Source organism: Sus scrofa, chromosome 13 (genome assembly GCF_000003025.6).
Source record: "Sus scrofa isolate TJ Tabasco breed Duroc chromosome 13, Sscrofa11.1, whole genome shotgun sequence".
Taxonomy (NCBI): Eukaryota; Metazoa; Chordata; class Mammalia; order Artiodactyla; family Suidae; genus Sus; species Sus scrofa.
Genome location: NC_010455.5, coordinates 193260840 through 193275158, shown reverse-complemented (window position 1 = coordinate 193275158; position 14319 = coordinate 193260840). Strand labels below are relative to the sequence as shown.

The window sequence follows — 14319 nt, the reverse complement described above, 5'->3', positions numbered from 1 at the left end:
ATGTAGGGAATAGACCTCATTCAGCCTCCATGACCTTCCCTGAGTTCCAACAGGACAGGTTCAAAAGGTTGCTAATCAGGGAAGGGGGGAGATGTAGAGAAAAGGGAGGAAGAGTCAAAAAACAACAGTGCAGCCTTGGGGCAGGGACTTGGTTTCCTCTCAAGGAACATACATAACAATATCTTTGAGCTCTGCTGCAGAACTGAAACCCCAAGCCCCCAGCAAATGAAAGATGTTAACTACTGGATGAAGCATTCTTCATTCCAGAAAGGAGGATGGTCAGAACCCATCTGGACACCAGCTTTAAAGAATAAAAGCTTACTTCTACCCGAATCCTTATCTGTGACCCTATTTTCTACTCCAAAATCATAAGTACCGCTCCTATTCTCTCCCAAAAGAGGTCACAGTCTGTAGGGCAGCAGTGGCTTCCTTTCCCTGGCAAAGCAATAAGCTATTTTTTTTTTTCTTCCTTCACCCAAAACTCTGTCTCCAAGTTTCTATTTGGCATCAGTGCACAGAGGCCAAGTTTTGACAACAAGAGTGCCACCCACTTTGTGCCAGGACACTGACCTAGATAGTATAATGCAATTTGGCTGAAACACTTCTTGATAGTAAAACCATAAGAAGAAAACAAATGTGCCACTTAATATTTATATCAGACATTTTCTATTTATATGCTATCATTCCAGCAAGGTTTTCCTTAAACTGTCATTTTAATAATACGATATAGGCATTGTTTCGTGACATTTATTTGGCTATTTTCAGTCATTTACCTGGACAGGTGCTTTTTAAATGAATATATTTGAAAATAAATATTGACACCCCTTCCCTGTGTGATTATGTGCTATGACAGATGCCAGGAAAATGTGACTTAGCTTTTACCTTCAAAGGCCTTCAACTTAAATAGGAGAGCTGTAACACATATTGGTGAATATGAAGTGTTGAAGCTGACAATTATTTTATACATCTAAATCTCAACTATATGTGGCAAGCTGGGCAAATTGTATGGTTTCTCTTTGCTTCAAATTTTTTTTTCTATAAGATGGGGATCGATTACATCTATTTCACTGGGTTTTTGAGATAGTTGAGTTCATATGTGGAAAGAGATTTTTTTTCATACAAAAAAATTTTTTTTAAAGTTAACTGTTGGAGTTCCCACTGTGGCACAGTAAGCTAAGAATCCAACTGCAACAGCCTGTTGGAGGTGCAGATTCAATACCAGGCCCCGAGCAGTGGGTTAAAGGATCCAACATAGCCGCAGCTGCAGCTCAGATTTTATCCTGGCTCTGGAACTTCCACATGCTGTGGGTGTGGCCATTAAAAAAAAAAAAAAGAAAAAAGTTAACTCTCGTTATTATGACACATCCTTTGCAGATAGTTATTTGTGGTTCCTGAAGAAATTTGTACTATTTTCTTCTTAGTGTCATAGTTCAGGCTGACAAAACAAAATACCATAGACTGAGTGGCTTAAATAACAAGAGTTTTTACTCACAGTTTGGAGGCTAAGCGTTCCAAGATCAGGTTTCCAGCAGAGTCATTGGTGAGCGCCCACTTTCTGATTTGCAGATGGCTGCCTTCTTGTTGTAACCTCCTCATATGAGGTAGATAGAAAGCTCTATTTTCTTCCTTTTCTTATAAAGCCATTAATAGCATCATGGCAGCCCCACCCTCATGATCTCATCTAAATCTGATAATCTCCTGGAGGCCCCACCTCCAAACACTCTCACATCTGGGATAAGGGCTTCGACTTACAGGCACAAGCATTCAGTCCACTGCACTTAGTGACTCTAGGTGGTAGCTACTGTCAACCATTATGCCCAATTTTGAGATAAGAAAACTTTAAGATGAGACAGAATGACTAATAGTCACATAGATTTTTTTTATAGTCACGTAGTTACTGATAAAGCAAGATTGCCATTTTTGATGGTTTTTATCCAGTAATAGACTATGCTCCTCAAAAAAGTCATAAAATACACACTCTAGATGTGAATTTTCATAAAGTTATTCATTGAAAGGGTTAAAGTCTGAATTTCTGATGCTCAGAAAAATACACACACACATTGATTTGGAGCCATTAAATCAACCTTATGGCAACAAGTTTATAGAAAATCTTTACTTTACCCAATAAAATTATGCCTAAAAAGGTGAATGTACATCAGGAAACATATGGTTCATTTGAAATGGATATTAAATCCATGTCAGAGTGATTCCATGTGTTAAGTTATTTACTGTAAGTTCATTCTTTTGGTTTTCTATAACCTAAAGAAAGAGGTTCTCCACAGCTTGGGAATGCGAATTCCATTTTAGAAGGTGTTTCATTTTCACAAAACCTAATTTAGTGGAGAAAGTTGTGAAGCCACTTGGAAATAAAGTAACTTTGAATAAGAAGGTTTAATCCTAGCTGTTTGGAAGTTCTCCTGGCATGGTGCATTAGGATAATGACTATCTTCCACGGGATAGATGCCGCTTATATAATCAGTCAGGAAGCTTTTGAGTTGTGAATTAGTTTCTTGTTTTACTCCCTGTATCACTCCTATGTTCAGGAAACACATGTTGTGTTTCTGTTCTGTGGCAGGAACAGACTGCAATAGATTCTCAGAGAGGGCTGTTGACTTAGGCCAAGAAAGTCCAGAAACACACTAATCAAATCCATAGAACTAAATAAACAGAATTAGCCAGTATATTTTTATAAACTGAAAAAAAATTCATTTGCAATCATATGAGAAATCTGAAATAGAAAGAACTGAGTTCAAATCATTAAATACTTTTAACTCACTTTGCATATTCATAAGAAATAAAAATCTCTACACCATAAGGTTGCAACCACTGATATATTAATTAAATTTATACAGAGTTTTTTCCATTATAAATTCATTTCTAATTTCGACAACTTTTATGACAGAAAGTACTTCTGTAATTTCTTCCATCATATTGGCAGGAGTGTCTTTAAAATCATGTCTGCCAACTTATTATTCTTAAGTCTGCCTCTTTTTTTCCCCCTAATATCCCATTTCTGATAATTATTTTAGTTAGGTTGTGCATTAGCTCAGATTTCTGGTTACAACGTGAAAAGACAGGAATATTTTTAATATATCTATAGATAGATTTTAAACACCTTCTACAGATCTTCAGTTGCTTCCTGCCAAGGTTTTATCATTTGTTGTTGTTTTCTCTTATCTCATCCTCTCAGCCCTTTCTGCTTTTACTTCTATGTTTTATTGTCTGGTTTTGGGTTCGATCCCTGGCCTCGCTCAGTGAGTTAAGGATCCATCGTAGCCGTGAGCTGTGGTGTAGGTTGCAGATATGGCTTGGATGGATCCCACGTTGCTGTGGCTCTGGCGTAGGCTGGCGGCTACAGCTCGGATTCGACCCCTAGCTTGGAAACCTCCATATACTGAGGGCACGGCCCTAGAAAAAAAAAAAAAAAAAATTGTCTAATGCAATGTAAGTATGGCAATACCAGAAGAGTTTTATATTCTCAAACAATGAAGAGTTGATTCCTCTGGTTTTTACATTTCCTTATGTTTTGAAGGCTTTTTATTGATCTACTTGGTTTACAGTGTCCAGACACTGAGCTGGGCCCTGGAGCCGCCTGGTAGAATGGTAAACACAAATCCTGTCTCCAAAGATGCCAGCAGATCACGCAGACATAAACACAAAGCATAAATATGAAGAGTTAAATGTTATTAAAGAAACAAACGCAACTCCTAGAGACTGGACAAGGGATTTATGGGGGGAGAGGTATTGATGCAGATATTACACAAACAAGGCGGTGCAACTTAAGCTAACATCCTAAGGGAGACAATGTGCCAGATGTGATGGGCAAAGGAAAACATTCTGAATAAGGGGACAGCATGTGCACAGGCCCCACTGCAGAAAAAAGCTCTTGGCGTGTTTGGACACCTAAAGGAAGGCCAGTGTGCGTGGGAGAGGCTGAAGTTAGGAAGGACCACTTTTGCCAGATCTCCCTCTCTGTCAGTGGTTCTCTGAAGCCTGCGTGCCTCTTCAGGTCCACGTACACTTCTCAGGCTACACTAGTGGAAGGGAATCTGTTTCCAGATTCTCCATGTCTGCATTTACTCTTCTCTAAAAGTGATGCCACTGAGATTACGTTTGTGCTCTGCTGCTTGTCCTTTCCCCATCTAGAGAAAGAAAGCACACCTGCCGCCATCTGGAACCATGCCTTGGTGCAGAAACCCAGGACCTAAAACAATACAGTAATCCTGAGCATGGATCCTGGAAGGGCAAAGCAAAAAGACCAAAGAAGGTTTTGCTTCCTTTTATCCATATTCCTAACAACCTAAATATTCTCCCTCTCTCTCCCTCTCTCTCTCTCCTTTATTCATTTATCTATATGGTAATCAAATACTTATCATCTCAGTACTATACCATTCTTAGTATTTTGAATAGATGAAACCTGAATATTCATGCATAAGAAACCTTTTATAGCAGTTAAAGACTGATTATGTGTATAATCTTATGGAATTGGAAAGAATTGATATTTTGATGTATGATGCCATATATATGTCAATCACCTACTAATCTTATATCTAGCCATCTATCTGTTCATCAATCCATCTTTCTCTATGTTAGAGTTAGAATTCAGAGCAATCTCTTAGTTTGGGAGACATATTAAGGTATGTGTATGTGCTGTTAAATAAATGATACCTTTTAATATAAATTAATTCTGTTTTGGTTGATTGGTTTGACAAGGAGAACTAGCGATAATAATCACAGATACGTTCCCCAAAGTGAAAAACATTTCTTCAGTTCCAATGATCTGATGAAAAGCTACGAAACACAATATACACGAGACAGCAGAAATTCCATGTTTTGAAATCATTTTAACTGACATTGAACATTTTATTTATTTATTTATTTTGGTCTTTTTAGGGCCATACCCACAGCATATGGAGGTTCCCTGGCTAGGGGTCCAATTGGAGCTGCAGCCCCAGGCCTACGCCAGAGCCACAGCAACGCGGGATCCCAGCCGCATCTGCAATCTACACCACAGCTCATGGCAACGCCGGATCATTAACCCACTGAGCAAGGCCAGGGATCGAACCCACAACCTCAAGGTTCCTAGTCGGATTCGCTAACCACTGAGCCATGACAGGAACTCCGACATTGAACATCTTAAATACCGACTTAAAATATGTGGGGGTAGGTCCTAGTTTTTCTAAATTAGTTTAGAGCTACGTCAGGAAAAGTGCTGGAAGATCATTGTCTTACGTAAAGACCTGGACATGGATTTTATTCTTAGTGTAATCAGAACCAATTGAAGAATTTTAGGAGGAAGAGGAGAATGTTCATGTGGAAATGCTTTGCACATAGTAGGATTACAGAAAATCATTGTGGTGTTGGATTATGTAATCTCCTGCCCTCGCCCTTCTAACACCTGAGTAAATAAAAGTATAGAATAAATCACCGTTATTTTAAAAATGTCAGTGGAAGAGATTGACGTCTCGTTCTCATGAACACCGTAACGAAATGGCAGCAAAAAGAGTAACTACTACTGTGCACACTTGGCCCATAAGATGGGTGTGTTTGATTATACATTTGTCTCAATTTCTGTCGAAGGACCTAGGACTTCACCAAATTGGGATGAAAATGTGTTTCAATGTTGGCTTGCTTTGCGATGTTTGGGATGTAGAAAATCAATGGCAGAACATTATTTCCTATCTTCAGATAAAATTCGGTCTTCATTTTTGAAATATTTAGGTGTGCAAACAAAAACATCAAATGATATAACAAAAACAAAAAGCCTAAAGCCTTAATGAGCCTGAATATAATGAGAACATATCAGATGCATTGGTTTGGAGGAAAACACACAAACAGCATTACTTTTTCTGGAAGAATTGAGATAATGATGTGTAATGCCAGCTTATTTTGTAGAATTTATATATATATACACACACACACGTTTTGTATTAGCCCTAAACCGATATCTGTGAATATGTTACCCTCCTTTTATTACCTAATGCCTGCAATTATGTTTCTTTATTTCACAAAGTTGCAAACCAGGAACATTGGGCTTACATTATATTAAACTCAGTGATATTTAAGGTTTGAAATCTTAATGGACTTTGGCTTTCTTATTGTGAAGTGCAAACAGGGCTCTTACAAGTGATTTAAACACAATAAGATGAATTACTGTCAAGATCACTGTTGGTTCTTTTGTCTCTATACTCTTGCTGCTTCTATTCCATTGCTCTTATTAAATGGCCTCTTTTCTTGTAGAATCTCTCCCCCCATCTCTTCTCAATGTTTAGTAATGAAAGTTTAGAAGGTCTTAGCCTGTATTTTTAAAACAAATATGATGGTATCAATAAACTTACATGTGTTACTTGATGCACTAATTTAGACTACTAAATTTTCCTATTTATCTGTCTCTCTATATCTATATATATATATATATATATATATATATGTATATATTTTTTTTTTACAGAACCTAGGTTTGGTGTTTTTTTTTTGTTTTGCTTTTTAGGGCTTCACTGGAGACATATGGAGGTTCCCAGGCTAGGGTCTAATCAGAGCTACAGCTGCCAGCCTACACCAGAGCCACAGCAATGCCAGATCCAAGCTGCATGTTCGACCTACACCACAGCTCACGGCAATGCTGAATGGATCCTTAACCCACTGAGCGAGGCCAGGGATCAAACCCACACCCTCATGGTTCCTAGTCAGATTCATTTCCACTGCGCCATGATGGGAACTCCAGAACCATACTTTTTAATGGCTCTCACTTTGAGTTCTTAATAATAAATATAATAAGTACTATTTTCTTCGAATCTATTCTGTGCCCAGGACTGTAATAAATTATTACATTCTAATCTCATTTAATTCTTACAACAACACTATAATATGGATAGTAATACCCTGAAACATATTTTTTCCTATCCAGAATACTACATTTTTTGTGAAAATGTCAGTTTCAAGCTTGTCTGCTTCTGTATAATTTCCTATGTATTGCACTCACATTCATGTTTCAGAGAGAGGAAACTAGATAACTGTGAGAAAATTGGAATGATAAACATATGAAAGACAAGAAAACCTACATTAACTCAACTTGTAGTTCATCAGGGCCTTTTACAGATATGACAGTATTTTCTAACTTTCTCAGAATTATATTTTGGTTTATAGAACTGAGTGTAAGTTTGGAGTATGTAGTGAGTTTTTCTTTTTCTTCTTTGTCTTTTTTTTTTTTTTTTTTGTCCACACAGCATGTGGAAGTCCTGGACCAGGGATCTGTCAAACCCACGGCATAGCAGCAACCCAAGCCAAGCCACTGCAGTGGCAATGCCTGATCCTTAACCTTAAATTTAACTCTATTGTGGACTTTTAATGAATGTTCTCTTCCTATGAGAGAAGAGTAAGAAGACCTAGAAAGCTGAAAGATGATTTTCAGGATCCACAGAAAAGGAGGGAGTCTTGATTAAGTCTTCATTATCTGCTAGGTTTAGATACATTGCATCTCGTAATTGTCACAGATCCTCTAGAGATTATGCTATAGCAGTTCATAAAGGATAAGTAACCTGCTTATAAGAGACCATATACCATGATTTAAAATTATGCAGGTTTAGCTCCAAAGCCTCCTGTGGCGGCATTTGTTTTTACTTCTGTTGTTGTCAACTGCACACCATATGGTGGAAAGGTACACCACTCAGTGCAGGTGTTCTGGCAGCAAACATGAGTGCAAGACTAGAAACGGAACTGGCCATCTTACACTCCAGAGAATGTGTTCAGTTTCTGTAGGAAGAGGAGTTAATGTTTAAACTTGGGCTAGTTGGATAGCATACATGAAAATAGACATGCCTGTGACATAGTTAGCACTCAATGACCGCTGGATGATTGGATGAATGAAGAAATAATATCGTTTTTATCAAGTTTAAATATAACCACTAAATGGTGCATATGCATTTACAATAACTGTGAACTTTTTTACAAACAAGTGACTTATGTTTGAATATCAAAGTAGACATATGAGAGCTCTGGTTGGATGTAAACAATCCAGTCGTAGTGTATTCTGTCACCTGTGCACTGGAGAGAAACACACTTTTCCTAATAGGTGCACATGGTTATCCTACCTTTCCAACAAAGAAGAAGGGGTGTGCATGTGTTTCTAAATGCATGCATATAGGATGGAGAAGGATGTACAGAACAGACAGATTAAAAAGGAGCATCTATGCATATAGAATTTTGTATTACTCTAAAATCTTCACTATTTAATTGGCAGTCAACTGTTTACACCCTCTTGGGCATACCGCCTATATATTTTTTAGAATATTAAGAAAAAGATTCAAGGAGTTTCCATCGTGGCTCAGTGGTTAACAAACCCAACTAGTTTCCAGGAGGACACAGGTTCCATCCCTGGCCCCACTCAGTGGATTAAGGATCTGGCGTTCCATGAGCTGTGGTGTAGGTCACAGGCGAGGCTCAGATCCCACGTTGCTGTGGCTGTGGTGTAGGCCAGCAGCTACAGCTCCAATTCGACCCCTAGCCTGGGAACCTCCATAGGCCACAGTGCAGCCCTAAAAAGACAAAAGACAAAAAAAAAAAAAAAAAAAAAAAGAAAGAAAAAGAAAAGAAAAAGATTCAACATCCAGCATTATTTAACATTCTCTTAGAATTCTAAAAAAATAATAAATAAAAGCATAAAATACAGACAGTTTTTGGTAAGTAATTTTAAGGTATCAGTCAAATTAGGTTTAGTAATGCCACTAACCCCCAGCCCCAGCCCTCAGATATCAGGGCTTAAAACCACAGAGGTTTATTTTTGCCCATACAACATTCTCCATAAAGATTGATAGAGATCCTTATTACAGGCAAAGAGCAGGATGATGGATCTGAAGGACCCAAGCAGATGTAGTCCCTGTCTCAACAAGGCAGGGAAAAGCTCTCAAATGCTTCTGCTCCAAAGTGACATGCACTGCATTGGACAAAGCAAGTCACATGAGCACATGTAATTCCCAGGGAGCTGGGGATAGGAAACTACAACATTTCTTGTTTCCAGAGGGAAGAAACCTGGAGTATTGGTAAAAGAGATCCACAAATACCGTGACTAGTAGTCCAAAAATAGAACAACAGGTCAGTAAAGTCCAGATTGACATTTCTGAGCTTAGCTTGACCTTTCCTTCAAAATGTCAAGATGACGACCCATTACCCCAACTTAAGTCTTTACATGACTATGCCCCAAGCAGGAAAGAAACAGAGAAGGAAGAAGAAGGAATTTCTCTTTGTGCATCTTGCTTTGAAACAGTCCCAGAGATCCCAGCAGATATCTCTTTGCCTTTCATTTGTCAGCAATGGCACTTAGCGCCCCCTAGAATAAACCTCTCCTGTGGGAATGGAGCTGCCATGACTGGCTTGCACCTTGCACTGGAGCTGATTTTGCACTCCACCCTCACGCTTCCCAGGAGCCATTAGGCAATGCGTTGAGGTCTTTTTGTTGCCACAACTGGGGGATGAGTGTTACTGGCATCTAGTGAGTAGAGGCAGGGGTGTCACTAAATGTCCTCTATAACACATGGGACCACCCTCTACAATAAGGAATTATCTCATCCAAAATGTCAATATCCAAGATTTAGAAAGTCTGCCTTAAGTTGTGCAGTGTTTGTTTCTTAAGCCTGGACAGGCTATGCCAAAACTTAATTTGAGTTCTTTTAGCAAAAGAGTAAGTAGAAATGGCAGTGAGGGGTACGATCAATAGTGTTTGTCAAAACTTAGGAGTACTAAAGATATATTTTTGTTTGAATGACAGCTGTCACATATAAGTTTTGTGTGTATGTGTAGCTTGAAAAAGAAAATAGAGAAGTAAAGAATAAGCTGAGGAGAAAAATCGTATTCAACTCACTGAAAGATTTAACTGCTTTCTGTGATTCTTTAGCTGGGAGCCAGGGCAATTATGCCTACAAATCACCACAAAGAGAAGGATTTTAGTGTTTCATTCATTGAAATCTGCTCTTTTTTATGACCATTTACATTCTACCTACTTCATATTTTCTAGGTTGTCACAGGACAGTCATATCTTATTTCATTCTTTCAAAACATGGTCTTGTATCATGGTTAAGCACAATGACCAAACTTTAATGTAAATATTACTAAGTTATGAAATACAGGGCCTAGCTCTTACAAAATTATGAAATAGGACAGATTTTGTCCACCCATACTCTCTCTGTCAAAGCTCTTCTTTCTTCTAATTGCCACTAAACTATATACACAATTTTTTATTTTTTATTTTTTTGTCTTTTAGGGGGGCACCCACAGCATGTGGAGGTTCCCAGGCTAGGGGTCTAATCAGAGCCATTGCTGCCGGCCTACACCACAGCCACAGCAATGCAGGATCCAAGCTGCATCTATGTCCTACACCACAGCTCATGGCAACACCAGATCGTTAACCCACTGAGCAAGGCCAGGGATCTAACCCGAAACCTCATGGTTCCTAGTTGGATTCATTTCTGATGCACCATGACAGGAACTCCATATATACTTTTTTTTTTTTTTTTTTGTGGTGAAACCTCTTACAGTAAGGATGCAGAGTTCTGCCTTTTACACTCATAAACTGAGCTAATTGAGATAAGGGATGTTGCCTACAGAAGTATCTTATATCTCCTAGGTGATGTTATTTTTCTCTACAGGCCAGTTGCTTACTATGTTGAAAACCATTGTCCTGAAAGTAATGTATAAACGTGATAGTAATAGTTCCCTGTTTAAGAGGTGACCTTTAATGCAACCTTTTAGCCCTTTTAGAATGGGCACACCCAGTGGTGTTTTCTCCTAGGCTCAAAACTGAGCACTCACTTATCATTTTAATAATGTTTTAGACAAGTCCTATGATAATTATAACGTTTCCTCACATAATCCCCCACCCTCCACCAACACCCCTATATTCTGCATGTCCATATTCCTCTCAGCCTTCCTCTGTTATTACTGGTTATCTCTGCTTGTTCTTGAAAGTAAAAAGCAATTCCAGGTTAGAGCACACTAAATGGCCCTGCTCCATAGCCTGGCCCCTGATGAAGAGAGAGATGAAAGAGGAGAAGCATCAAGGGCATGAAGGCATCATGGTTGAGATCAGGCACTACCAGAAACCTAGTTTGTCTTTTAAAAAGCAAGCTCAGTGGACATGTGCCCGGCAGGTCTTCACTGGCTTGAGGAACAGGAAGGACTCTTTCACAACCACCACTGTGTTTGAATTTCTAGAGGCTACCCAGGCCAAGAAGACATCCCTGCTGTGCTTCACCACATACTCAGTGCTGCATTACTCAGTGCCCCAGTCTTTCCTCACAACGGGAGGATTCTCACAGCCAGACTTCACACATTGAGGCTGGGGTGAGAGCCTCACGGGAGACTCATCCACTTACTCAACATCCATTTGGGGAGGAGACGCAACCTCAGGAACTCCATCTGTGATCATCTCACAGAGTGTCTCAGAGAAGTTTCTCCGCAGTGTGGGCCTCAGGGCTGCTGTTCATAGGCTCAGGACTGTTTTCTACGGGGGTGGAACTAAGGTAGTCTGCATTTTCAGAGTGGGTGGAGGCACAATCTTGACCTGACGTGGAGGTGGCTGTTGCTGTAAATTGATTCGAAATTTCTGTGGTGGAGGCTGTTGCATGGCCTGGAGTGGGGGAGGCTGCTGCAGAATGGTCACTTGTTGCTGAGCAGGGGGCTGAGGCATCTGTGGCAACGGAGGGGGTTGTAGTTGCGGTGGAAGCAGTTGCATAGAAGCTGCTGCTGCTGCCTGCAGCACAGACCGAGTGATGATCTGGGCTTGTTGACTAGGCTTGGTAGTAGCTGTACTGGTTTGACCTAGTTGGAGCTCCCAGGAGGTCACCACTGTTGCTGGGATAACGGTAACCATCCCTCCTTGATACATAGTAACAGAAGGGGGCAACATCTGTTTGGTAATAATCAACTTGGTAATACTGGGCTGACCCCCAGCTCCAAAGATGCTTGGTTTGTCACATAGGATGAAAGAGTGGAATTAACAACAATGGAAGGAGATAGGGCAGGGGGCTCTGTCATGGCTGGTGCTGGAGATGCTGGGTCAGCAGTAGTGGCCACGGGAGGTGAAGAAGGAGTCTGTGATGGTGGTGCTGGATCCAATTCCACTGTTTCCACTGTGGCCTGGCACTCCTGATTACCTTTATAAGCAGCCAGAACCTTCACATACTCTTTCTTGGCAGCTTCAGTTTTTCTCTTGTACACCTGCTTTTGTTCCTCTCCAAGACTGTCTCACATGGAGGCCACAATTTTTGAAACCTCCCCAAAAGTGGCATTGGGATTCTGTCCCTTGATGGCAGCTTGTGTGTCATGAAAGAACAAAACATATGCTGCGACTGGTTTTTGAGGTTCATTAGGATCTTTCTTTTTTCTCTTTGGAGCCTTCTGTTTTTTCCCTGCTTCCACCAAAACTGTCTTCTGGCTGGGAAGTTGCCTCTGGAATTCCTCAGCACTATCCTCATGAAGTGAACTAGTAAGTGAAGGGGGTGGTTGAAAGATGATCCTCAGGTGACTGGGCAGGTGGCAGGATGGGCCCCCCCCCAAGCTCAAACCAAGTTGAGAACTCAGTTCTGACTGGTCAATGGTGGTCAACTGGCTATGCCCCATCAAGCCAGAGGTCATGTCTGTCACTGGTACATCGATTGCAACAGGTGGGTTAGCGCTATGCTGAGCTCCTATAGAATGATCCAAGTCCTCGGCCCCTGACAGGAAGGGGTGCGAGGGCCCAGTGATCGTCAGGTAATTGTCATTTCCTCCAGGAAACTCCATCTTCACACAAGGGCTGCCACTGCATACAATTTTTAAAATTGAAAGATATACTTTTAATACACGTCAAATGCTTTACAGTTACCCATTTCAATTTTCACAATAGCATGGCAAGGTAGATTTTCATTATTCCAATTCCTAGGTGAGGTCGTGGAAACTCAAGTGGTGAAGTCAGTTTTCATAGTCACATAGTAAGTTGGTGGCAGCAGTAGGGTTGACCTCAGTCCTTCTCTCATTTTGAGGCTTTTTGCCAAACTGCCAGTACCACAGAGGTGCTTTGGACCAGAATTCAAAGTGGAAAGAACAGGAAAATCACTTTCATAAAGTAATCTGCATGTATGATGGTTTTCTGAAATAAAAATATTTTCTTAAACACATATGCATGTAATTCTATGCAAATAAATTGTTAGTTCTTGATACTTTAATGTATTAGATATAATATACTTGATACTTTAATAAAATGGATACAATATATATAATTTAATTTATAGGAATAAAAAGTTGCTGCAAATGGCCGTATACCTTTTATTGAAACATTCCAAGAGTCAGCATTTTGCCCTAGTCATTTTATCATTGATCTCTCTTTCTCTGTGTATCATAGGCGAAGACACAATGCCTCTTAAATTCTAAACACATTAGTGTTATTGAAAATAAAGAATATTCATCTAAGTAATCATAACAATGATAAAAATACCATATATTTTAATACTGACATATGATATTATCATATTTATAGACACTATTCATTTCTCTAATTTTCCCAATAATCTTTACAGGGATTTTTTTCCTGGTCCAGGATCTCTGTGAGGGCTCCTCATTGTGGAGGGTCACCGAGTCCTTTAGGCTCAAATATGAATCGTTCCTCAGCCTTCTTTATCCTTCATCACAGTAATAGTTTTGAATTATCTGTCAACTACTTTGTAGAATATTTTTCTCTTTACATATAATAAACACTTTGACTCTATATTTACAAATAAATAGTAGTTAATGATACAGATTCTAAAGTCTAATTGCCGGGTTTATAGCCTGCCTTTGCCACTTCCTAGTCCAGGAACCTGTGCAAATTATTCAGTTTGTCAATGCTTTAGTTTTCCTCATACCTAAAATACAGCAGTGATCATCTTACTAACTTCCAAAAAAAAAAAAAAAAAGGTTATTGAAAGGATTCAATAAAGTTAGGGTATTCCAAGCACTTAGAGCAATACTTGACACAGAAAGCCCAATTTATGTTTTATTATTGTTATTATTACTTAGTACTCACTCCACGTAGAGTTACTAAATGATAATTGAAATAATGTAAAAGCCTTCCATATTTGGAGTATGAGGTTTCTAGTGTTCTGCCAACACAGATTTCTGATAAAGTCCACTTCCAGCCAATAAAATTATCCTTATAAAAAGAAAGTTGGCTGGCTTCTTTATCTGTGCTTTCTCAGTAGGCAAGAGAAAAATGGTTCTCTATATCAGATTATAGCCACACGCTGTCAGGATAAATAGAGCTACATAAAATTACTATACCCAGATGAATAGCGTCTTGTGAAAATGGTTATA

The 14319-nt window shown here is 39.4% G+C and overlaps 1 protein-coding gene and 1 pseudogene across 9 annotated transcripts in view; one reads left to right on the top strand and one right to left on the bottom strand.

Annotated features, from left to right (window-relative positions):
* Nucleotides 1-14319, top strand: part of GRIK1 (glutamate ionotropic receptor kainate type subunit 1) — a 419248-nt gene that overhangs the window by 21796 nt on the left and 383133 nt on the right. The window lies entirely within an intron of this gene.
* LOC106508025 lies at nt 10725-13654 on the bottom strand (annotated as a pseudogene).